The sequence below is a fragment of the Mixophyes fleayi genome, chromosome 12, assembly GCF_038048845.1.
Source record: "Mixophyes fleayi isolate aMixFle1 chromosome 12, aMixFle1.hap1, whole genome shotgun sequence".
NCBI lineage: Eukaryota > Metazoa > Chordata > Amphibia > Anura > Limnodynastidae > Mixophyes > Mixophyes fleayi.
This window is the reverse complement of record NC_134413.1, coordinates 61,002,114-61,027,629: the sequence shown is the minus strand read 5'-3', so window position 1 is coordinate 61,027,629 and position 25,516 is coordinate 61,002,114. Positions and strand designations below refer to the sequence as shown.

General features: G+C 42.4%; 1 protein-coding gene across 1 annotated transcript in view; it reads right to left on the bottom strand.

The window, feature by feature from the left end:
- The window catches only part of LOC142108182 (C-reactive protein-like), a 172,763-nt gene extending 147,474 nt beyond the window's left edge, over window positions 1-25,289 (bottom strand). The window contains exon 1 of the mRNA XM_075191802.1: window positions 25,283-25,289. The gene's annotated coding sequence lies outside the window, so the exon portion shown is untranslated. The remainder of the gene's footprint in view (window positions 1-25,282) is intronic.
- Between the last annotated feature and the right edge of the window lie 227 nt (window positions 25,290-25,516).

Genomic DNA, 25,516 nt, shown 5'->3' with positions numbered 1-25,516 from the left:
TCCTCAGTGGATGGTGCCACGATCCTCCAGGGCCAGCACAGAGAGCAATTGGACACCCACCCATGCTGCCAGCCTAGAAATTTGGCAAGGCTTGGCCTTCCACCTCCCGCACTAGGGGCTGACATAAAATAGGCAGAACTGCACCAGACGAAAAATGTCTGTTTCAGAAACATCCCCGAATCATACCCCCATATTCGGCACTTAAAATCCTCTTGTTAAATGCTAACAATTAGAATTAACCCCAGAAACGCACCATGGTGATCCACACCTTCAAACGACTCAAGGTCTATATAGTATTCCTACAAGAAACCTACTTTGCACACTCCCACCCCAGTGTCGCTGGAAAACAGCTCCCACAGATCTTAAACTCGACTTTGGATCGTAATACAATTGGCACAGCTATCTTTCTTCACAGCACAGTCACGTTGACACACTAGTCTCCACCATCTCTGATGACCAGGAAAGATACATCATAATCACTGATACGATCTACCAAGAACAGTTCACGCTAGCCTCAGTGTATCCCCCATATCAGGACAGAGTGCCTTTTTTACCGATTTATTCGTTATAGTCTAACAAGTTTAAAAAGACAAAATTATAGTGGATGGGGATCTCAATGCAGTCCTAGATCCATCCCTTGTTTGGTCTTCTTCTACCACGCCTAACACGAATGTACTCAATAAGTCACATAGACTTAACTGCTCTCTGAGGCTGCATGACCTATACGACTCGTGGTGGGTCTTTTACTCTTCAGTTAGGACCTTCGTCCACTATTCTGCCCTGCACAGTCTCCATTCAAGAATAGATATGGCACTAGTTGATCGCAAACATACAATTGCTCTGCTCTGCAGACACTGACACTGTCCCGATCTCTTGGTCAGACCATGCAGCAGTGACACTTGAGATGCACCTCCGCACTCCGATAGTCTCACAATTTCATTGGAGGTTGCCAGTCCACTTATTCCACAAGAAGGAGAACAGAAACCAAATGACTCGAGCGATCCAGGAGTTCAGAAAAAAATAACTCATCATCAGACGACCCTCCCCCGTTTTTGTGCACTTTGTGTGGGGAGCGCACAAAAACTATCAAACTTTAACTAAAATTAACACCAACAAGACGGAGTCTCTCTAAACTAAACATCCTCCAACCTCTACAACACACTCTAAAATCTACATATCAATTCTACTGCCAACCAGATAAATTGTTCCAGGCCAACTCCCACCCACTGATTGAAACCCTTATAAAGGACCTTCATGTCATCACATCTCATGGATTGGTAACATAGCAGTGGTCAAGATTTTATCATGTAGCACACACATATCAACTTTAAATTTCAGTGTACAAATAAGCTATCAAGTATTTGTGTGCTACATGAAAAAACAGGCAGTATTTCACTTATGTGCAAAACAGAACACTCATTTGCACCCCTTGCAATGCAACATGGTTTTGTCCAGGAGACTGAAATAAGAATCCTCTTCATTTAAGATCCTTAATGAATCAGGCCCATAGTTCCTAACATCAGAGAACAGAGAAGGCCACCACAGAGAGCATGAAAGAATCTCATTAGTCTTAGAGATACCTGGATGCCCGGCAGACTTATTCTTGTGGGTCTCAGAAAGAACTGCTCTTCGCAGATGAACTGGAACAAAAAGGCGACTTGCAGGTGTCTCCTAAGGAGCTTTTTTCTGGACTTGATGAAGCGTATTGCCCAGGTCTTAGGTCAAACCAGCATGGATAATGGAAGAAGAAATAATGGGCTGCGGTTCACCAGCAGGTAATTGGTGGGAAACAAAACTCCTAGACAGAGCATCCGCCTTGACTTTCTTGGATCCAGGTCTATAGGTAATGACAAACCTAAAGCGAGTGAAAAATAATACCCACCGGGCTTGCCTAGTATTTAACCACTTAGCATTTTCAATGTAGAAGAGGTTTTAGTGATCGGTAAAGATTGAGATTGTGTGAACAGCTACCTCCAGCCAGTGATGCCATTCTTCAAATGTCCATTTCATTGCCAGAAGTTCTCAATTACCTACATCGTAGTTTAATTCAGTGGTAGAGAATTTGTGTGAAAAAAAAGCACATGGATGCAATCTATGATCACAGGGGTCCTTCTGAGACAGGATAGCACCAGCACCTATTTCAGACGCATCTACCTCTAGAATAAATAGTAAATCTGGATTCGGATGTCTTAGGACTGGAGCAGTGATGAATGCCCTTTTGAGGGCTTCAAATGAGGAGATTGCCTCTGGTGGCCAACTGCTGAAATCCATGCCTTTGCGAGTGAGAGCCGTAATAGGAGTTACCAACTCAGAAAAGGCATGGATTAATCTCCGTTAATAATTTGCAAAGCCCAAGAACCTCTGGATGGCCTTTAGATTCGTAGAATGCACCCACTCCAGAATGGCCTGAACTTTGCTAGGATCCATGGAAAATCCATCGGGAGAAATTACATATAGAAGAAATTACACCTTCTGAACCTCAAACTCACATTTCTCTAGCTTGGCAAAGAGGTGATGCAATCTAAGTCTGAGAATGATCTGTATAACATGGAGACAATGCTGTGACAGAGACCTGGAATCAATCAGAATGTCATCTAGGTACACTACAACAAATTGTCCTAGGAATTCAAAGAGAACCTCGTTGATTAGATCTTGGAAGACAGCAGGTGCATTACAAAGGCCGAAAGGCATGACAAAATACTCATAATGGCCAGATTGGGTGTTGAATGCAGTCTTCCACTCATCGCCTCCCTTGATGCGGATGAGATTATAAGCTCCAGGTAGATCGATCTTGGTGTAGACAGTAGCCCCCTTGAGTTGATCGAACAACATGGAGATGAGTGGGAGAGGATAGGTATTTTTGATGGTAATCTTTTTAATCCTTGAAAGTCAATACAAGGAGGCAGACCACCATCTTTTTAGACACAAAGAAAAACCAAGCTCCCACTGGGGATTTTGAAGGTCTAATAAAACCTTTCTGCAGATTCTCCTCCACATATTCCTGCATTGCCTTGGTTTCGGGACCGGAAAGGGAATATTATCATCCTTTAGGCAATTTTGATCCAGTTATCAAATCAATAATACAATCAAAATCACGGTGTGGAGGTAGAGAGTCAGCCGCCTTTTTGGAAAACACATCTTGAAATTCACGATAATGTAGAGGAAGTTGTTCACAAAAGGGCTGCAGTAACCAATAAGGCAGGTGCAGACAAATTTGAGAGCAATGGGAACTCCAGCGGACAATCTCCCCTTGGCTCCAATCAATAACTGAATTATGGAGATGAAGCCAGGGAATTAGTGGAACAGAAGGGCAATTAATGAGGTAAAGAGACAGGGTTTCAGAATGAAGAGTCCCTACTGTTAGTTGTAATGGTGGAGTCTCTTATGAAATTCTGGCCCCAGGTAAAGGACCTCCATCCAGGTCACATACTATGATTGCAGTGTTGATTGCCACTAAAGCAATCCCATGAGATTTGGCAAAGCAAACATCCAAAAAAAATTCTCACAGCACCGCTATCTAGGAAGGCCAAGATGGCAACAGGGCGAGGTCCAATTCCAGGAAAGGGTCATAACGAGGAGTCAATCAGAAGTCAGGAGACAATGAGCAGGTCAGCAACTACACAGGTAGAGAACGCTATAACCGACAGAGGCTAAGCCCTCCCTGTCTTAAATACATAAACTGCCCAATCAGAATTGAGGAGATCTAATCAGTCACCTGGGGCTGAAACTACCAAATTAATCTATTCTGCACCTGTGAGGGCTGTGTCAGATGCCGTTACACAGTGCTGTCAGAGATAGATTCCTGTCCGTTGCCATGGTGATAGCCCCGACCTGGAAGCCGGAAGTGACATCCTGGCTGTTGCCATGGTAGCCGGGATGCAAACAGGAGAGGAGAGCCGCGGATCGCCGCAGCTCGTAACAGTTACATACATCCTGCCAAGGGATAGATAGATAGATAGATAGATAGATGGATAGATTCTGTTAACAGGCAAACTCCTCTGCATAATGGAGATTGTATACTTTTCCTGTTTGATTTTCATATGGTATTGTAGACTAAGATGGGCCTGCTTAAAAAATAAAAACATTGCTTTTAAATCACCATCTATTATTCAACAATTCAAATTTTCTGAAAATATTACATGTTGTTGCCTCCTTTATGTCTTATTAAGTGTAAAGGGACATCATGTCTATATATGTATTCAATATATAATATTGTAAAAAAAAAAATTATTAATGGTATTTGTGCGGTTATAAATGTATTTTCCCATATTGAGGGCACATGGATAAGGCAAAAGGCATCCTATTGAAAGTTTTGGCCATTGGTAGATCTTTAGATCTGTGGAGGTATAAATATGAAGACATTTTGCAGAGCTCCTAAGACCTATCTGGCTTCTAGCATATTGCTCTCTCGCTTGCATTATGTTTTAATCTATATATATTGAGTACTTTAAGTCTTTTTACATACATTTTGTGATGTAGACAATCCACCACTGTCTTAGACCTTTTTTGCACAATCTCTATTTATGGCCCAGTATTCTAGGTGTAGCCTCACCAATGATGTAAATGTTAATTAAAAATGTTATTAGTTTGGTGTATTTAAGTTCTGTAGACATAATGGATGAGCAGTTTTTTCAAGAACAGACCACACCTAAGGTCCTTGCCCCTTCATCTGTAAATGGTGCACCTCAGGCCAACATCTTTTCCAAGAGAAAGATACAAAGTACAATACATTGTAAACTGTAAACTTCTTTTTGGAGAATGGCATCCACATACCACCTGAGTAAGTTGGTGTTCAGCACATAATAACGGTACTACAATGAAATGTAACAGACCTGTTATGGAAAATAAATGTTTTTTTTTTCCTTTTCTTAAAGTACATTTAAATTTTACTGATTCAATTAGACTGAGCATAAATGAAACTAAATATTTGGTAGGTGGTACAGTTAAAAAATAAATATTAGCTACTTACAATGATTAAAACATGTTGGTACAATCACCGAAGAAACTCATAGAGAAAGAATGTAGTCACAGGAATGTGGTGAATTTATTATACATTCATTAGTAAAAGTCAATTACTATATATTTGAAATAAATAATAATTGGTCAACATGTATGAAAGTCATTTATAAAAGTGATCTGTAGAATTTTTATCATTGTAGGACATTTTTTGGCCATTAAATGTCAGCTGTATCTTTTTGCAAAGCTGAATAGTCTGATTTGTTTTTTGTACGGAGCATGCAGTGGCCTGGGTCCTATGTATTACATAATTAAGTATAATGCAATAGCAACCTTGAAAAATAAGGGTTTTTGTGGGTAGCATGTACCTGATCCTATAATATTATTCAAATTCTTATATAATATTTAAATAACCATTTTTAACCACAATAAAAAAATTCAAACAACTAAGACCTGGGAATTTTTAATCAATGAAATGACCATGTTAGCATTTTGTGATTTAGCTACAATAAGACTTAATAACTAGTTAAAATATGCATTATTATCCTTTACAAAAAATTGTACATAGACAAATTAAATTCAGCCATTTGGGAAATTATGCATTCTAATAATCTAATATCCCAATGTGCCTTCAATTGTTGGAAATGTCTCATTACACACCACTCCTGTGAGATGTTCCACAGTATTTAATCTTCTGTATGACCTGCAAGTAAGGTTACTGTAAACTACAGCATAAAGATGCCACAATATTGCACACTTTATTTCAACAAGTTGTTATCTAAATATACAGATTAACAAAATAGATGGATATTAGGTTTCTACTGAAACTGCAAGAAGACCATAGTGGCAACTGAAGTAGATAGAAAAATTAAAAAACAAATTTGGGCCACTATAAGGTAAGAACCTGTTATAAAAATGCCACTGAAAACAATGTGAAAAATTGTGTAACATAGAAACATAGAATTTGACGGCAGATAAGAACCGCTTTGTCCATCTAGTCTGCACATTGATTCATTAACCTATGGTAACCTCAAATCCTATTTTTCCTTTACACTTTGGACGGATATTCTTATGTCTATAATGTTTAAATTGCTCTACTGTATTAGCCTCTACCACCTCTGATGGGAGGCTATTACACTTATCTACTACCCTTTATGTAAAGTAGTTTTTCCTCAAATTACCTCTGAAACTTCTTCTCTCCAGTTTGTGCATGTCCTCATGTTCTAAAATTTCTCCTCCTTTGAAGAATGTTTTGTACCTTGTTAAAACCCTTGATATTTTTGAAAGTTTCTATCAAGTTCCCCCTTTCCCTTCTCTGCTCCAAACTATACATATTAGGATCTTTTCATCTTTCCGGGTAGGTTTTGTGCTGTAGGCTATGCACCATTTTAGTTGGCCTTCTTTGTACAGTCTCTAATGTATTTATATCCTTCTGGAGATATGGCCTCCAGAACTAAACACGATATTCTAGATGAGGCAGTACCAATGACCTATACAGTGGCATTATTACTTCCTTCTTTCTGCTACTGATCCCTCTCACTATACAAATAAGCATCTGACTTGACATCCTCCTTGCTTTGTTACATTGTTTACCTGTTTTTAAGTCACCTGAAATTGTGAGTCCTAGATCCTTTCCTCCTCAGTAGTTTCCATTATACTATACTATGGTTTTGAGACCGAAGTGCATAAGTTTGCTCTTTTTGGCATTAAACTGTAGTCCCCACTCTCTTGACCATTCCTGTAGTCTACCTAGATTTTCAATCATTTGTTAACCCCTCCTGTCGTGTCTAACCTGTTGCATATTTTTGTGTCATCTGCAGAAAGGCATACTTTCATCATCGCCATCATCATCACCATTTATTTATATAGCGCCACTGATTCCGCAGCGCTGTACAGAGAGCTCATTCACATCAGTCCCATTGGAGCTTACAGTCTAAAAAACCTAACATACACACAGACAGAGACAGACTAGGGTCAATTTTGATAGCAGCCAATTAACCTACTAGTATGTTTTGGAGTGTGGGAGGAAACCGGAGAACCCAGAGGAATCCCAGGCAAACACGAGGAGAACATACAAACTCCACACAGATAAGGCCATGGTTGGGAATTGAAATCATGACCCCAGCGCTGTGAGGCAGAAGTGCTAACCACTTAGTCACCGTGCTGCCCACCATTTAATACCATTTGCAATGTCACCAATTAAGATATTGAAAAGGACTGGCCAAAGTACAAAACCTTGGGGTGCTCCATGGGTAACCTTTCCCTCCTGTGTATGCACTGCAATTACTATAACGCTCTGTTTTCTATCCCACAGCCAAGATCTTATTCATTCAGCAATCTTAGAATCCAATCCCAAGCTTATAAGTTTGACAGTCTGCGATGTAGGACAATGTCAAAAGCCTTGCTGAAATCCAGATAGGCTACATCTATGGCCCACTCTTGATCTATTACTTTAGTCACCCAGTCAAAAATGTCAACATTTTTTGACATAATCCCTACTACTGATGTATGGCTCACGGGTCTGCAGTTACTTGCATCTTCCTTGCTTCCACATTTTTGCAGTAGGACTTCATTTGCTCTTCTCCTATCCTCTGGAATTACTCCTTTAGCTAGTGACTGATTGAATTTTCCTGTTAATGGTGTTACCAGCACCCCTTTAAGATTTTTTAGTATTCTTGAATGTATTCCATCTGGCACCATTAATTTATCCACTTTCAGTTTTAAGAGATCTCTTAGGAACTTCTCCTCTGTAAATGTACTTGTATTTACCTCATTGTTATGAGTATACCTGCAACTTAACTGTGGCCCCTTCGCCACTCTTTTTGTAGTGAACACTGAGCAAAAATAATTATTGAAATGATCTTCTATTTCCTTGTCTCCCTTAACAAGACTCTCACCTTCAGTCTTTAGTCTTATTATTCCTCCTTTTGTTTTTTCCTTTCACTTATACCTAAAAAAGTTTTGACCCCTTTACCTACCGACTCCCATATTTTCTTCAGCTTGTGCCGTTGCACTTCTGATTACCTTCTTAGCCTCCTTCTGTCTAACAAGACACACTACTTTATCTTCATTTTGATGAGGCTGCATATTTCATAAAGCCATTTTTTTGCTTTCATTATACTTGCTACTTTTTTTGCAAACCACATTGGCTTCCTTTTCCTTGAGCTTTTCTTAACCCTTTTGATACAAAGGTCTTTTGCTTTAAGTATTGCACCTTTTAATTTTTCCCACCTCTCCTGCACTCTTTTCAAGTTCTTCCACTTCAAAGAGTCACTTAAACATTTTCCCATCTCTACAAAGTCAGCCTTCCTAAAATCTAACAACTTTGTTTTTGTGTGGTATGAGTCTGTCTCTGTCTTTATACTAAACCATACTGCTTGATGATCACTGGATCCTAGGTTCTCATCCACATTTACATCAGACACTGTGTTATCATTTGTAAGAATTAAGTCTAATATTGAACCTTTGCGAGTGGGCTCTCTCACCATTTGCTTGAGGGATGCTCCCTGCAAGGAATTCAGAATGTCCCTACTTCTAGTGGAACTTACAAAAGACCCCTCCTAGGGGTTTTGATATTAAGGTCTGTTCATTTACTAACAAATGTAGCCTATTAGAATCTTATATTTTGTTGTGTATATGTATGATATACATTTATTTAAATGGTAACCCAATACATTACCGAAGTCACCACACTAAAGGAGAAAAGTCTAGTTTAATGCTAAGCAGCAAACACAATACTAAACACATTCATCTTGCAGTTGAATTGTATGTCACATACATAGATGCATATTGTATGTCCGATCATTACATTGTTATTTTGTAACATATTTTCATAGATAATGTAGTTTCAAATCATACCAGATATATTATTAAATCAATAATATTGACAGTTCTCTTCTATGTGATTTGGTTGTATTTTGCTCTGCGCAATCACCATGAATTAAGATAGAAACAATGACTTGGCTACTGTAAAAATATGTAGAACACATTAAACTATTCTGTTTCCCAAAAATTAATTTCTAAAGATTTAACCTTTGCTTCAGAAAAGTAAATATATATAATTAGGTTGAGGAGTTCCAAGCCACATTGTTCCAATTAAAATTACAATGCTTAATTTAATTAGAATGCAATGTAAGGTCCAAACAGGGCCGGTTAACCGCTAGGCAACCTAGGCACCTGCCTAGGGCCTAGCGGCTCTCTGGGGGCCCAGATGGGGGGGACAAGGGAGGGAAAAAAAATAAAAAATTGGCCCCTCCCCCGATTCGTGGCACCAACCCCCCCGGGGTAGGGGCTGGTTTTAGAGCTAGGAGTAGAGGCTGTAGGGGCTAAATCCCCTTCAGCTTAGGTACCTTCCCACGTCACAGGGTCACAGGGTCATGTGACCACAACGGTCACATGGTACACAGTGAAGGGGTGCTAATGGAACTGTATGGATGTCAGTGCAGGAGCTGCTGCAATTCTGTCTGTTCCTGGAGTCACTCGTCTAGAAAAAGGTAAGAGGAGGGGTAATGTGTCAGGGAGCTAGTGTGTGTGTGTGTGTGAGATGGAAGCTGCAGTTTAAGAGGGGGGCATGTGTGACTCTGCAGGGCAGAGAGGGGCATGTGTGACACTGCAGGGCAGAGAGGGGGCATGTGTGACACTGCAGGGCAGAGAGGGGGCATGTGTGACACTGCAGGGCAGAGAGGTGGCATGTGTGATGCTGCAGGGCAGAGAGGGGTACATGTGTGACGTGCAGGGCAGAGAGGTGGCATGTGTGATGCTGCAGGGCAGAGAGGTGGCATGTGTGACATTGCAAGGCAGAGAGGGGGGCTTGTGTGATGCTGCAGGGCAGATAGGGGGCATGTGTGATGCTGCAGGGCAGAGAGGGGGGCTTGTGTGACGCTGCAGGGCAGAAAGGGGGGTTTGTGTGAGTGTGAAGCTGCAGGGAACAGGGGGGGCATGTGTGAGTGTGAAGCTGCAGGGAACGGGGGGGCATGTGTGTGTGTGAAGCTGCAGGGCACAGGGGGGGCATGTGTGATGGAAGCTGCAGGGCATGGGGGGCATGTGTGGCTAAAGGTGCTGTGCAGAAGGGGCATGTGTGAAGGTGCTGGGCAGAGGGGGGGCATGTGAGTTAGAAGTCTGTTCCCCACACGGCCCCTCCTCAGCCAACAATACTCTTACAGCACTCACTATCTTTTCTTTGATATTCCTCATGACACGTGCTCATTATCTATTCCCTCACATGACCCGCTTCCTCAATCCTGACACCTCTTACCTCAAAATGAAAAGAGGCACTCTTGATATTAATATAATATGTGTGTGTGAGGGGCCAGTGTATGTATAATATGTGTGTGTGAGGGGCCAGTTTATGTATATTATGTGTGTGTATAAGGGGCTGTTTGTGGGAGGGAAATAGGTTTATTTTTTAAATGGTAACACTATGTAACGATACTTACCTTTCCTCGCTCCCCCGCTGCTCCGTCGGACCCGGAAGCCGCACTTCCGGGTTCGGCGGTCACATGTGACCGCCAGACCTGGGAGGGGAATTCAAATCTGGATTTCCTATTTAAATAGCGCTCTGACAATCTAGAAGTGTCAGAGCAACTTACCTGTTCCTGGCTCCTGATTCCTGTGTCCTCCTGGTTTCTGCTCCTTGTGTGTATTGATCTCCTGTGTACCGACCCGGCTTGCTGACCTCCCTGATTTCCTGTGCACCTGACCCGGATTGTCTGACGCTCCTTCCTCTATACGTTTATCTGCCATTTTTGTGTACCGAACCCGGCTAGCTGACTTCGCATCTGTTCTGGTGACCCGTGTACTGACACGGTTTGATTGACTCCCAGATTGTCTCCCGAATCTGTCTGCATTGCCTACCTGTGTACCAACCCGGCCTGTCTGACTATTCTCATCCTGCTCCTATCCCGCTGTACTACATCTTGAGGCAAACCTGAGGACCGCGACCTGCGACTCCTGGCAGCAAAGCCCATCCCGCCTTGACGCGGTTCTTGGTGAATACCGGGGAGATCGTTAGACTCCGCACCTCAGGTAAGCCAGCGCTTATCAAGATTAGTAGTGTATCCAGTAATCCATTATAGTTTGCTCTGACCATGGATCCAGTGGCTAAAGATCTACTGGAGCATTTAGTGGGAAGAATGGACAAACAGGAGGTGAACCAAGAGCAACTTTTAATATTCCTCTAGAGTTTATCCACTCGGCTGGACGTTGTTCAGAACACCTTAGTGGCCACCGGACCTCCTGCACCAGTGATTGCGGCTCCGGGCCCCCCTTCTGCAGCAGCAGCTTCTTCCTCCCAGTTGCGGATACCTAATCCGCCTTAATTTGATGGAGACCCTAAACTTTGCAGAGGATTCCTGAACCCATGCTCCATTCAATTTGAACTGTTGCCGGGGAATTTCCCTTCTGAGAAGGCTAAAGCGGCCTATGTGATATCGCTGCTCTCTTGTCAAGCTTTGGCGTGGGCATCCCCGTTATGGGAGCGGAATGATCCTATCCTGCATAATTTCTCCACCTTCTTGTCCACTTTTAGAAAGGTTTTTGACAAGCCAAAAAGGGTCTCCAATGCCGCTGCTGGGTTGTTGCGTCTCCGCCAAGGGAACCAGTCCGTGGGTCCGTATGCTGTACATTTCAGAACCATGGCCTCAGAACTCCATTGGAACGATGAGGCTCTTGTGGCTACATTCTGGCGGGATCTTTCAGATCGGATCAAAGACGAGCTGGTGTCTCAAGAACTCCCTGCATCTTTGGATGATCTCATCTCCCTCTGCGTTAAGATTGACCTGCGTTTCAAGGAGCGTAATTCTGAGACGGAACAGTCTTGACGCAGTATGATCCGTTTAGCTCCTAACTTCCAAACACCTGTTCTTCCGCCTGAGGAACCGATGCAATTGGGAAGGACCCGCCTATTGGCCGAAGAGAGAGAGGAGATTTCGTAATAAGTTATGTTTATATTGTGGAGAGAGCGGTCACCTTCTGAACTCTTGTTCCAAACGTCCGGGAAACGACAAGGCCTGACATGTTCGGGAGCAGTATCGTTGGGCCTCCTTTCTCAGTCTCCCTCAATCCCTTATAATAATGATTGTCTCACCATCCCTATTTCCTTACAGTCAGGACATCATACTTTTTCTCAGTCAGCCCTCCTAGACTCCGGGGCTGCAGGGAACTTCATTTTTGCTGCCTTGGTAAGGCAATTCTCCATTCCCACGCAAGCATTGGAACAACCTATCTCCCTTTTAGCCATCGATGGGGAAAGAATTCCTGAAGGATCCATCCTTGTACGCACCACTCCTCTTCTTCTTCAGATTGGGGCACTCCACCAGGAGAGTATCTCCTTCTTTGTGTTTCACAAATCTACCAATCCAGTCATCCTTGGACTACCGTGACTTCGTCTCCATTCCCCGAATATTGACTGGCAATCTGGTCATATCTTATCTTGGGGACAACATTGTTTTTCTCATTGCCTTTCTAAGGTGGTTCCTCGAGGAGATTCCAAATGCCACAAGAGATTAACCTTGGCCCTTCTTCCTGAGCCCTATCAAATCTTTGCCGATGTCTTTTGTGAACAAGAAGCTACGAAACTCCCTCCACATAGAATATGGGATTGTAGCATCGACTTGATTCCTGGTAAACCAGTACCTCGAGGCCGAGTGTACCCTCTCTCCGTTCCCGAGTCCAAGGCTATGGAGGACTATTTCCACGATAATCTGAGAAAGGGTTTCATCCGAAAATCTTCTTCCCCTGCTGGGGCAGGCTTCTTTTTTGTGAAAAACAAAGACGGGGGCCTCCGCCCCTGTATCGACTACCGAGGTCTAAATGCCATCACCGTAAAAAATCGGTACCCCTTACCATTAATATCAGAATTGTTTGATTGGATTAAGGGGGCTACCATCTTCTCGAAATTGGACCTCAGAGGAGCCTATAACCTGGTGCGTATTAAGGAGGGAGATGAGTGGAAGACTGCCTTCAGCACCCGGGACGGTCACTTTGAATATTTAGTCATGCCCTTTGGGTTGTGCAATGCTCCTGCTGTGTTTCAAGGTTTTATGAATGAACTCTTTCAAGACCTGTTGTATCAGTTTGTGGTCATCTACCTAGATGATATCCTCATCTTCTCCCAAGATTTGGTATCACATCGCAAACATGTCCTGGAAGTCCTGTCTCGGATCAGGGAAAACCATTTATACTGCAAACTAGAAAAATGTACCTTTGAACAAAGACAGGTTCATTTCTTAGGTTACATCATTTCTGGCACAGGATTGCAAATGGATCCCACCAAGTTAAAGGCCATTCTAGATTGGCCTCAACCCTCTGGTCTGAAGGCTACACAACGGTTCCTAGGCTTTTCCAATTATTACCGCCAGTTTATTAAAGGATACTCTACTCTTGTGGCTCCTATCACCGCCCTGATCCGGAAGTCTGCGAATGCCAAAGTATGGTCTGTGGAAGCTACTCAGGCCTTTGCTACCTTAAAATCTCTCTTTTCCTCGGCTCCCATCCTCCAACAAACTGACTGTTCTCGTCCTTTCATTCTGGAGGTGGACGCATCCTCCGTAGGTACAGGAGCAGTTCTCTCTCAACGAGATTCTATGGGTAAACTACGTCCATGCGGTTTCTTTTCCGGTCGCCTCCTACCTGCTGAGAGAAACTACAGCATTGGTGACAAGGAGCTCCTGGCCATTAAATTGGCTCTTTTTGAATGGAGACATCTCCTAGAAGGTGCTCAGTTTCCCATTACTATATACACCGATCACAAGAACTTACTATATTTGCGTACTGCTTGCTGTCTAAATCCTCGGCAGGCAAGATGGTCCTTATTTTTCTCCCGATTCAATTTCAACATCTCTTTCCGCTCTGGATCTAATAATATTAAGGAGAATGCTCTATCCCGCTCATTTGATCCTGCTGACTCGGAACCATTGGAGGAGAATAAATTTATTCTGGACCCTAGCCGAATTTTGGCAGCAACACATCTCAAGAGAAGCTGTCCTCCAGGCAAGACCTTCATTTCTGCTCCTCTCCGCATCAAACTGTTACGATGGGCTCATCATTACCTCTTCTCGGGTCACGCTGGCATTCGCAAGACTTTGGCGTTGCTATCTCGCAACTACTGGTGGCCTTCCTTACAAGAGGATGTAAGGAGGTTCATGTCTTCTTGTTCCTTATGTGCCCAACACAAAACTCCTAGGAGGTGACCTTATGGCCATTTGCTTCCACTGCCAGTTCCTGAATACCCGTGGTCACAAATCTCCATGGATTTCATTACGGAACTACCTTCCTCCAAGTCTTGTACAGTAATCCTAGTGGTCACAGACAGTTTTTTCCAAAACCGCTCATTTCATTCCACTGAAAGGTCTTCCTTCTTCCTCCTCTTTGGCCGATATTTTTATTAAGGAGATATTCCGTCTTCATGGTTGTCCTCATCACATTGTCTCTGACCGTGGTTCTCAGTTCATATCCAAGTTTTGGAGATCCTTTTGTCACAAGTCTGGAATCAAACTCGATTTTTCCTCCGCATATCATCCCCAGTCTATCGGCCTCACAGAGAGAACTAACCAGGAGCTGGAGAAATTCTTGAGAATATTCATCTCTGCCAATCAAGACAACAGGGTGGATCTTCTTCCATGGGCTGAGTTTGCCCATAATAACCATTTCCACGAGGCTATCTCCAACTCCCCTTTTTTTGTTCTCTATGGCTGTTATCCCAGATTACCCACCTTTTCCCGGATCTCTTCTACCGAGGTTCCAGCAGTAGACATATTATTTCGCAATTTTTCCCACATCTGGGAACAAACCAAATTAAGCCTTAGAAAGGCCATCACTCGCTCTAAACAGGCCTACGATAAAAGGAGAAGAGCTGGTCCTAATTTCTCCATCGGGGACAAAGTATGGCTGTCTACACAAAACATTCGTTTAAAGGTTCCCAGCAAAAAGTTTGCTCCCAAGTTCATTGGTCCTTTTTCCGTTTCCGAGATCATCAATCCAGTAGCCTTCAGACTAAAATTACCACGTTCTCTTCGTATTCCAGATGTTTTTCATGTTTTGTTGCTGAAACCAGTGGTTAATAGCGAATTTTCCACTCCTTCCAGAGTTCCTACCTGTTATTATTCAGAATCAGGGTGAATATGAGGTGAAACAAATCCTAGACTCTCGTAAAGTCAGAGGTTCCGTACAGTTCTTGGTAGACTGGAAAGGATATGGCCCTGAGGAACGCTCCTGGGTAAGACCTTCATGCCCCCCGTTTACTCAAACTTTTTCATAAGAAATTTCCCTGTAAACTTGTGTAGGTGTCCGGAGTCCACCTTTAAGGTAGGGGGTACTATAACGATACTTACCTTTCCTCGCTCCCCCGCCGCTCCGTCGGACCCGGAAGCCGCACTTCCGGGTTCGGCGGTCACATGACCGCCAGACCTGGGCGGGGAATTCAAATCTGGACTTCCTATTTAAACAGCGCTCTGACACTCTAGAAGTGTCAGAGCAACTTACCTGTTCCTGGCTCCTGATTCCTGTGTCCTCCTGGTTTCTGCTCCTTGTGTGTATTGATCTCCTGTGTACCGATCCGGCTTGCTGACCTCCCTGATTGCCTGTGCTCCTGACCCGGATTGTCTGATGCTCCTTCCTTTATACGTTTATCTGCCATTTCTGTGTACCGACCCGCTAGCTGACTTCGCATCTGTTCTGGTTACCCGTGTACCGACCCAGTTTGATTGACTCCGGGATTGTCTCCCGAATCTGTCTGCATTACCTACCTGTGTACCAACCCGGCCTGTCCGACTATTCTCATCCTGCTTCTTTCCCTCTGTACTACATCTTGAGGTAAACCTGAGGACCGCGACCTGCGACTCCTGGCAACAAAGCCCATCCCGTCTTGAGGCGGTTCTTGGTGAATACCGGGGAGATCGTTAGACTCCGCACCTCAGTTAAGCCAGCGCTAATCAAGATTAGTAGTGTATCGAGTAATCCGTTACAAACTATTAATTTAATGTTGGTGCTGGTTGTAGGGAAATAGGTCTATTTATTAAATGTGTATGCTATTAATTTAATGTTTTGGTTGGAGGGAGGTCTACTTATAAAGTGTGGGTGCTATATTGATTTAACACTGGGGCTGGTTGTAGTTTACTAAATTCCGTGTACCCATTTTTTTCCAAATAGGGCCTCCAACATTCCAGGATCTAGACAAGCAGCAGCTGATCTAAAGACACCAGCAGCCACAAACCGTGAAAGTGACGAGAACAGGTAGGAGAGAGCAGGGCAGTCTGCCAACTATCCTGAATCTGGTGGGATTTATATTATGAGGAGGTCTGACTTGTTTAAATGTTGCACTATGGGATTCATGCAGAAGACTGACATATTAACATAATTATTGCATTTCAGCGCTTTTTCATGTTTCTGTAGGTAGAGGGCTGCAGTCAGTAACTGTAGTGGCAGACGGTCTGTGACGTGGTAGTGATAGGAGACAGCTGTTTTTTTATTACTGGGCTTGCTAACCATGAACTGCAGTTTCTTGACATGTTAATTATGATTAATACCTACGTTTAGTTAAAGATAAAGTACAATTTGTGTGAGTTGAAAGGTAAGCAGTGGTGGAATTGGGGTGTATATGGTAATAGGCCATACCGCTACTTCTCATGCTGCCTTCATTGTAAAATAATAAAATTCCATTCACTTGTTTACATTCTCATTACATTTTTCATACCGCCACTTCTAAACTTCCACTTCCACCACTGAGCTTAATATTCATCGTATGGAGTATATGACCAGTATAATTCAAAATTCTGGTAGATCCTTTGACAAAATATGGGGTCCATGGACATTATTCTTTAACTGCTGGGACCACAGTGTGATGCAGTGTAATGATAAAGGAGGGCACAGTGTGATGAGAGGGACAATAATGAGGGGCCGCATGGTGATGCAGTAGGAGCAGCGTGATGTGCGGCGGCACATAGTTTACCCTTCTACTTAACTATAGGAGTATATGCTATGCTAAAAAAAATATAATGCTATGGATTGTTTCAGGGAGGCGGGGGGCTGGGGGGTCATGGGGGGACTGGGGGGGGGGCTGGGGGGGCCCAAAACCAATATCTTGCCTAGGGCATAATGAGGTCTAAATCCGGCTCTGCATCCAAACACACTTCCCAATGAGCTGTTGGATGCTGTGACTGAATGACAGGATGTGACAGTGCACCACAGTGTGGGCATTGTCCTACTGCATTTACCATCCATCCAGGCCAGGGCCGGTGCTAGGGTTCTCAGCGTCCTAGGCAATATTTCGCCACCACCGCCCGCGCCCCCCGAACACACTAAATAAAAAAATAATTAGATTTTATTTACCTTCTCTTCCTCTAGCTGCTCCTCGCGATGCATGCTGAGAGGGGAGGGGAGGGGGGCGTCAGGAAGTACTTTATTCACAGTGACAGACAGTGTGATACTTCAGAGGCGCCGCTGGACAGACTATCACATGATCACTGACGTCACATTGAAAAACAGCACCCCGCCTCCGCTGCACTTCTCTCCCGGGCCGCTGAACCGCTGACTAGATTAGAAAATCTAGTCAGCGGAGCCCTGCAGGTCCCGGCGCCCTAGGCAACTGCTTAAGGTTGATATCCAGGCTGATATCAGACTGTGTCCAATCACATGTTGATCAGGAGTGACAGCATTTTCAGAACCATACACACTTTTATTTGAAGCCAATTAGGTCTAAAATTTTCTAGTCTGCTGTCAAAATCATGTTTGTGCACTATTATGTTAGTAGGAAAAAAATAAGTTAAAGATTCTTATTACTAAATGAAAGTTTCAATATAAAAATACTTTACTGAGACTTTTTAATCAGGCACTGTGTATAAACAGATATATGTTAAATTACACTTATTGTACTTTATTTTATATTCAGTTAAGCTTAAGCTCAGCATGCTCATTTTGTTTGAAATGTATATTTACAATTTCAAGGAATGTCTTCTTCAGTGCTAACCAGCACCATCAGACAGGGTATATAAAAGCAAAGTGAAGGAATATTTTTGAGCACAGCAGTAGACTAAATAATATTTATTTTATTCAGCTTAGGTACATTAAAAGAATAATACAAAATAACTTTAAGATGGGATTGAACCGCCCAGGGAACCGCCTTGACTAGTGTAACTAATGATCTCCTCTCTGCTAAATCCAGGGGTCACTTCTCCCTGCTCATCCTCCTTGATCTATCTGCAGCCTACGACACCATAGACCACCCCCTCCTCTTGATGACCCTTCACTCTCTTGGCCTCTCTGGTTCTGTCCTTACATGGCTCACCTCATACCTCGCCAACCGCTCTTTTTCTGTATCCATTTCCGTTTCATCCTCCCCCCACTGCTGCCCTCCCAGTAGGACTCCCTCAGGGCTCTGTTCTAGGCCCTCTACTCTTCTCACTTTACACTTCCTCCCTCGGTGCTCTCATCACCTCATTCGGCTTTCAGTATCACCTATACGCCGATGATATTGAACTTTACATCTCTTCTCCTGATCTTTCTCCCCCCCCACTCTCTCGTGTATCTGACTGCCTCTCTGCCATCTCCTCTTGCATGTCCTCACGTTTTCTCAAAATTAACATTGATAAAACCGAACTCATTATTTTCCCTCCGTCCAAATCCTCATCCCTTCTGGATCTCTCCATCCCTGTTAACAACTCCACCTTCTCCTCTGTTCCCCAACTCTGCTGCCTGGGCATCAACCTCGACTCCTCCCTCTCTTTTGCCCCCCACATTTAATCCCTTGCCCAATCCTGTCACTTCCAACTTCGCAATATCGCCCGCATCCGGCCCTTCCTTTCTCATGAAGCAACCAAAATCATTATCCACACGCTTATCATCTCCTGGCCGGACTACTGCAACCTTCTCCTCGCCTCGCCAACCTTCGTTCTATATTCAATGTGGCTGCGAGACTCATCTTCCTTTCTCGCCGCTCCTCTTCTGCCTCACCTCTCTGCCTTGTCCTTCACTGCCTCCCCTTCCCCTACCGAATCCTTTTCAAACTTCTTACCCTCACCTACAAGGCCCTCTCTCACTCTACTGCCCCCTATATCTCCAATCTCCTCTCCATCCACACTCCCGCCCGGTCTCTGCGTTCGGCCAATGACCGTCGCCTCTCGTCCACTCTGATCACCTCATCCCACTCCAGAATTCACGACTTCTCCCGAGCTGCCCCCCTGCATTGGAATGACCACCCACGCTCCATCCATTTGTCCCCTAAATTGTGCTCCTTAAAACGGGCACTCAAAACCCATCTCTTCCTTAAAGCCTAACAGCCTTCCACCTAACACTCTCTCCATGCTCGCTCCCATCTCCTGGCTCCTCCTCTGTAGAGGTGTGAGCTTGCAACCCTCCTCTGACTCCTTTGTGCCGGCCGTCTATTTCCCCTCCCTTTAGGATGTAAGTTCTTATGAGCAGGACCCTTCTCCCTCCTGTCTCTCTACCTTCTCTTTTGCTCCAACTCCATTATATTTGCTTTGCCTGGAGCCTCTGAAGTCTTGGTACTACTTGTTTATTGTTTTGTACTGTAATTCCCTATACTGTCCATTGTTTGTACTGTGTTCAGCACTGCGGAAACCTTGTGGAGCCTTATAAATTAATAATAATAATAATAATAATAATAATAATAATTGAGTGGATCAACCTATTATCTTATAATAGTTCTTTTATTCAGGGGATCATGAACATGTGTAAAAGCCTACCATTTGCCTCCAGCCACGGGAGATGTAGGAATGCTAATGAGTAAGTTGAAGAGTGTCATTTATTGAATTATTTTTATGAGCACATTAATATTAATGATAAGTTGTTTATTGGTCTTACTTTACAATGAATACTTGAATCAACTGTATCATCAATTTTCAGTCTTCCATGATTGTTTGACTTAACTATATTAATAACTTCCGGTGTTTGAATTGATATTTTTAGATCTTTTCCACCACTGTTAACCATGAGATTGAAGCCATATTTTTTGTATGTACAAAATACTTCTAATAAAATATTTGTAATAAAAAAGATGGGATTGAGTCTTTGCTTTCATTCATAAAGAAAGTCCAAGCTGTTATGTGAGTTACAGATAATGGGCATGAGTCATTAAGGAGAGCAAAGCATAGAAAAGGAGTAACTTTGGGCAAAACCATGTTGCATTGTGCATTGGAGGGGGAGGTAAATTTAAAATGCGGGGACAGATTTATAGTTGGGGTAGAACATGTCCTAGATCAACGTTAAATTTCAGTGTAAAAATAAAGCTAGCAAGTATTTGTATGTTAGATGAAAAAACAGCCAGTATTTAACTTATCTGCAAAATAATAAATTCATTTGCACCCCTTGCATTGTAACATGGTTTGTCCCAGAGCACATTTACTCCTTTTTTTGCCTTACTTTCCTTAATGACTCAGGCCCAATATGTACATTTTGTATTAAACAATAAGGGCCTGAGTCATTAAGGGACGCAAACTGAGTGCAGCGCACATACGTGCACTAATGCACGTATTTCGTGGCTGCGAACGGCCGAAGTCATCAAGCTGCGTATTCTCACATACGCAGCTTAATGACTTGTGGTGCAATTGTTCCTATTGTACCCGTTTACGGCCGTACACGCCAGCAAATAGTAGCATTACCTGCAGAAGCGAACGCTACGCTGTTTAGTGCATAGTAACATCATTGGTGTTGTTTGCTATATGGTGCTGGTTGTAATTAACAGTCAAATATATATTCCCCTTGTTATGCTACTTTGTTTACCCTGTCAAAGATGTTTTATTTTGGATGAAGACAATTTATTAATATGAAAATATTTACATTGTTTTATCTTATTTTAGTATATTATTTATATTTGATGTGTTTTTATTATGTCATATGTTATATTATATAAGTCTTTCATGTGAGCTGATGAAAAGGATATGAACAGGAATGAAGGAGTTATTCAAAGAACAGATTTTTCCAATCAAGAGATTTTGAACAAAGACTTGCACAGACTTCTTCAACTTCTCTATTGCATCCAGGAGACTCAAAAGGATCAGGATACGCCTATATACTTTCTCAGCCAATTGTAATGTGATATTTGTAAATTATAGTACAACCTTCTTTTGTTGGAACAAAAAGTACATGTCTGGTCTGTTGAAGATCAGAGTTTTCAGCATTGAAAATGAGCGCAAGCTTATTATTTTGTAAATAAACAATGATATAATATTATTCTTAAAGTCTCTTTTGCTGAAGGAATTATTTTATTACTTTATTAACCTATAACACCAATGCTCTCTGTGAATCACAAAGTGTCAACATGACTAATGGCCTAGTTGTTATTTCTACAATTGGCAAACTTTGCCACTAAGCCTGACATTAATGCCCCCATGTACATGATGGACCATTGAGGGGGCATGATCATCATCCCCTGATGGTGATAAATTCATATGCATACAGGGGAGGCAGGCCCACACCAGCTGTTGGCCATGTAACAGCTACACCCCCTGCTTCTATGGTAGCTCAGCCTGTGGGGCAATATCACAACCACTACCCTGCATCTGCATAAGTCCTCTGATGTCATGGTAAAGAAAACAGAACCTATAATGGTGCACGTTGAAAATGATATAACTGATATTTTTGGGGGGGCTTATTACATTATATACCCGGATGTGAGGTGTGACCCTATTGTACCGTGCTTGGCCTTTTCTCCATTGCCTTTTAACCATCAGCTTTACTTAAATGTATAATGATGTATAATGATAAAAATGTGGTCAATCAAATCACACACACACCAGTTTTTCTTTTAACCAAACAATTTTTATTTCTAAACTAAAACAATGAGAAACATGTATAAGTCAATAAAAAGCAATTTTATTTTTAAAAAAAATGTTTTTGCCTTTTGTTTATATTTTTTATATTTCTTTCTTCTTTTTTAATTGCAGTCAGAATCCTCCGGCTGTGTGGTCTTGCAGACACAAGTAATACAAAGTACATAGTATAATAGTGTTTTTTTTTATACATTTACTTTCTTGCAAATGTTGGCAAGGAGAATCTCACCCTCTAGGGTGCATTTTTAAAGCCAGCCAGCTGTGCACAAGACAAGAAGTTGGGGGGGGGGACAGTTTCCCCATTGGGTGAACTTAGGATGTCCTTTACTGTGAATGGGCAGTGAAAACTGTTTCTCATGTCCTACGTCTATCTCGTTAAAAAAAAAAAAAACGCCCAACTCAACTGTATAAAAATTACCATGTAATGTACTTACTTTCATCGACCAGCACTTGTGGGTGCTGAGAGGGGTGTTCAGGTTGGCTCTGCAGTGGTGATGTGGAGAGGTCATCAGCAACCAGCAACTCCTCCTCCACCACCGCTGACTCCTCCTGTGGCTCCTGGGTTTCACCTGGCGCCTACGGTGTGACCACCTTTTGATGTTGGCGGTGGTGTTGGGAGCTGCGTTGGCGTCCTTTTGGAGAGCATGATGTGTTATCTTACGTGTAATTTTTTATTTTCTTCAACATACACAAACATGCAGCTAATGGTAGCTTTCAATGGTAAATGGCACTCATGTCAAGAAAATGAAATGTTAGAAAAAAAATGACCATAAGAAGTAGAAAATATATATTATAGTAAATAATAATAATAATAATAATAATAATAATAATAAATAATAATAATATTTTTAGTATGGTAATGGACAGAAAATAGGCCTTTGCAAATATGTCTCCATATTTCCTGTGTGCAGAAAATATTACATTGCCATATTATATAGTGTTTGAGGCCGACTTACTAGTAATAATTTCTGCCCTCAAATCTGCCAGAAGGTCGGGCTGCCGTCTCCGCAGATCGCTCCATCTGCGCTGCAATTGTACGATGGATCGTCGGCAGCCCAATTGCAGACACAGACGCCTGCGTACGGCTCTGTAACTCTGGAGCTTTTCCTCATTACTCACATACCTCTCTGCGGGCTCAAAGCAACGGTCCAGCGTTGCTGCAAGCACCCACAGTTCGGTACGTGAGAATGTGGCGGACCTCATTTTCTCTCACAAAGGACAGTTCAATATCATGCTCACCTATTGGTTCTCAGTGCACGTCGGTGCGTCTACACGTCCAGCGCGGAACCTTTACTAAGATGGCTGACTGACCTGTCAATAACTGCTCAGCCAATGGGAGGGCCTAGCGTTCTGGCGCCTAGGGAAGAGAACGCACCGGCACCACTATAAAACCTTACACTGCATGCGATAGTTGGCCCTGACAATTTATGCATGTTTTTGCTGTCTGGAGACGTATTTCATTGTTGGATATTGAGGTAAGTAACATGGGCCTAGGTCTTCAGCTTTTTGGTATAGGTATGGACTAAACTTATTTTATTTCAATTTGTAGACATGTCTGAACAAGATTCCAATCAGCCTTCAAGATCATCATCTGTTGCTGTAAAAAAAAACACGCCAGCCCAATTTTTCAAAAAATGAAATTGACATTTTGGTGGAATTGGCTGTTGATAGGCTCCACTTCACTCCGCGTCCACTCTCCGCACCGTCCAAAGCCAAAATATGGATAGAAATAACAAATGAGGTCAATGCCGTGGCTCCAATAAGATGCAAGGTGAATGAGGTCCAGAAAAGGTAAATATTGAAGCGTCAAACAATTAGCTCTTTGTTCTTATAAAAAATGTGTCCAGATTTTGGGGATAATTTTATTCTGCTAATGTGTCTATTTTTCACACAGGTGGCAAGACTTTAAACGTCGACTTAAAGACAAAATTACAGAGCATGTCCAAAGGACAGGTGGTGGACCTCCAGCAACACTTGAACTCACTGCATTGGAGACCAGTGCATTGGCCTGTTTGGAAGCGGAGATGGTGCAAGGTGTGGGCCGCATTGACACTGGACGTAGCCCACCCGCCAGCGAGCCTATCACAACTACTGGTATATACACACACATATATAATTGTATCAATAAATAAACATATATATATATATATATATATATATATATATATATATATTACAGTTAACAAATAATTTGCCTTTCAGTAGCAAATCCTATACTTAAACATGCAAAACTGAATATAATGGAAGCCCCTGCGCACAAAACCAAATGCAGCCTCTTTATCCTTTTAGCACAAATCCCCTTTTTTGTGCTCAAGGTAATAACAAATGCAAAATTCAAAAGGAACAAGATTTGGTATTCGAAACGCGTTGGAAAGGAGGAGGTGACGTAAGCAGAACGTGAAAGGAAACTCCCCTCCACCCAGGAACAGCGGGATCTGTGAGTGATCGAGCCGGCGATCCGGACCCGGACATTCACATCTCCTTGCGTGCCCGTTTATCTCTGAGTGGGGGTAAGAGTCCACCTTCACAAGAGGGTCGTGTATTTTAACTTTATATGTTTTGATTGTTTCATCGGGATGTGTGCCCGTTGTTGAAATAAATGTACAAACGTTTTTACACATGAGGAATTCTCTTTTTCTCCATATCGGTACGGAGTATACAATAACTTCAACTAAAGGGAAAAAGTTACCCATCGGACGTGTTTATCCGTTTTTAGTGTAAGTGTACATTTTATCAAGACATCCAGTATTCATCACGGGGTGTTGCATGTTATATGGTATATTTCACTGGTGAATAGGGGAACCATTACGAGTGCAACCTTTTAAAGTTTTTACCAAAGTTATTCTAAGACCCTATTTCTGGATGTTTTTTCTTTTTATGAATAACGGATTGATATGAGAATCAAGAGGATTTGGAGTAAAGTGAAAACCACCATCAAGATTGACTTTTAATTGAAATGTTCATATGAGACTTTTATGCATTCGTTTATTAGATGACACCAATAGCGCCATCTTGTCTATACTTAAACATATTTGCAGTTACATATAGTGAGAAGTAAAGAAGTTATATTTTAATCGCCACACACACCAAAGTAAACTATTTTATTGACAATGTATTGTTTCATAAAATGCGGACAATAATAATTCACAATAATTTCCTAAGGACGGTATTGACTTTTTTTTTCAATTTGTCATTGTTGGAGCCAATACAGTGGGAGAAATTTCCGAGGATGAGCTGGTGGAGGAGGCACGTGATGTGGAAGAGCATCAGATGAGTGAGGAAGCAGAAGTCAGTGAACGGGAATCACTGCACGCCTGCTATCACAGTATTCGAGAAACAAATGTCACTATTCAGTCCAACACCACAGATATTGCCACAACCCTCACCCGTTTGGAGCACACTTTACACAGTAGCCTCACCCGTATAGAGAACACTATGGACTTAAACCTTACCTCTATCAACACTACCCTTACCTGTCTCACTGACCTTATTGCAATGTATATCACCAATCCTGAAGCACGCATATCACAGGGATCTTCTCCTACTTCTGTCTCTCCATTTCTTAGTCCCCTCTATCAATCATACTACAATTCACCCGATTATTGTTCCACAAGTAGACCTTATCGTGCGCACCCGTCTTCGCATATTGAACAACTCCACTCTCAAGGTTCTATTGGTTCTAGTCTAAGACCCCAAATGCATCACCATCATTTCCAAAGCAACCAATATTTTGACAATGACCCATATGGACATTACACTCCGTCAAACAACTATCATTT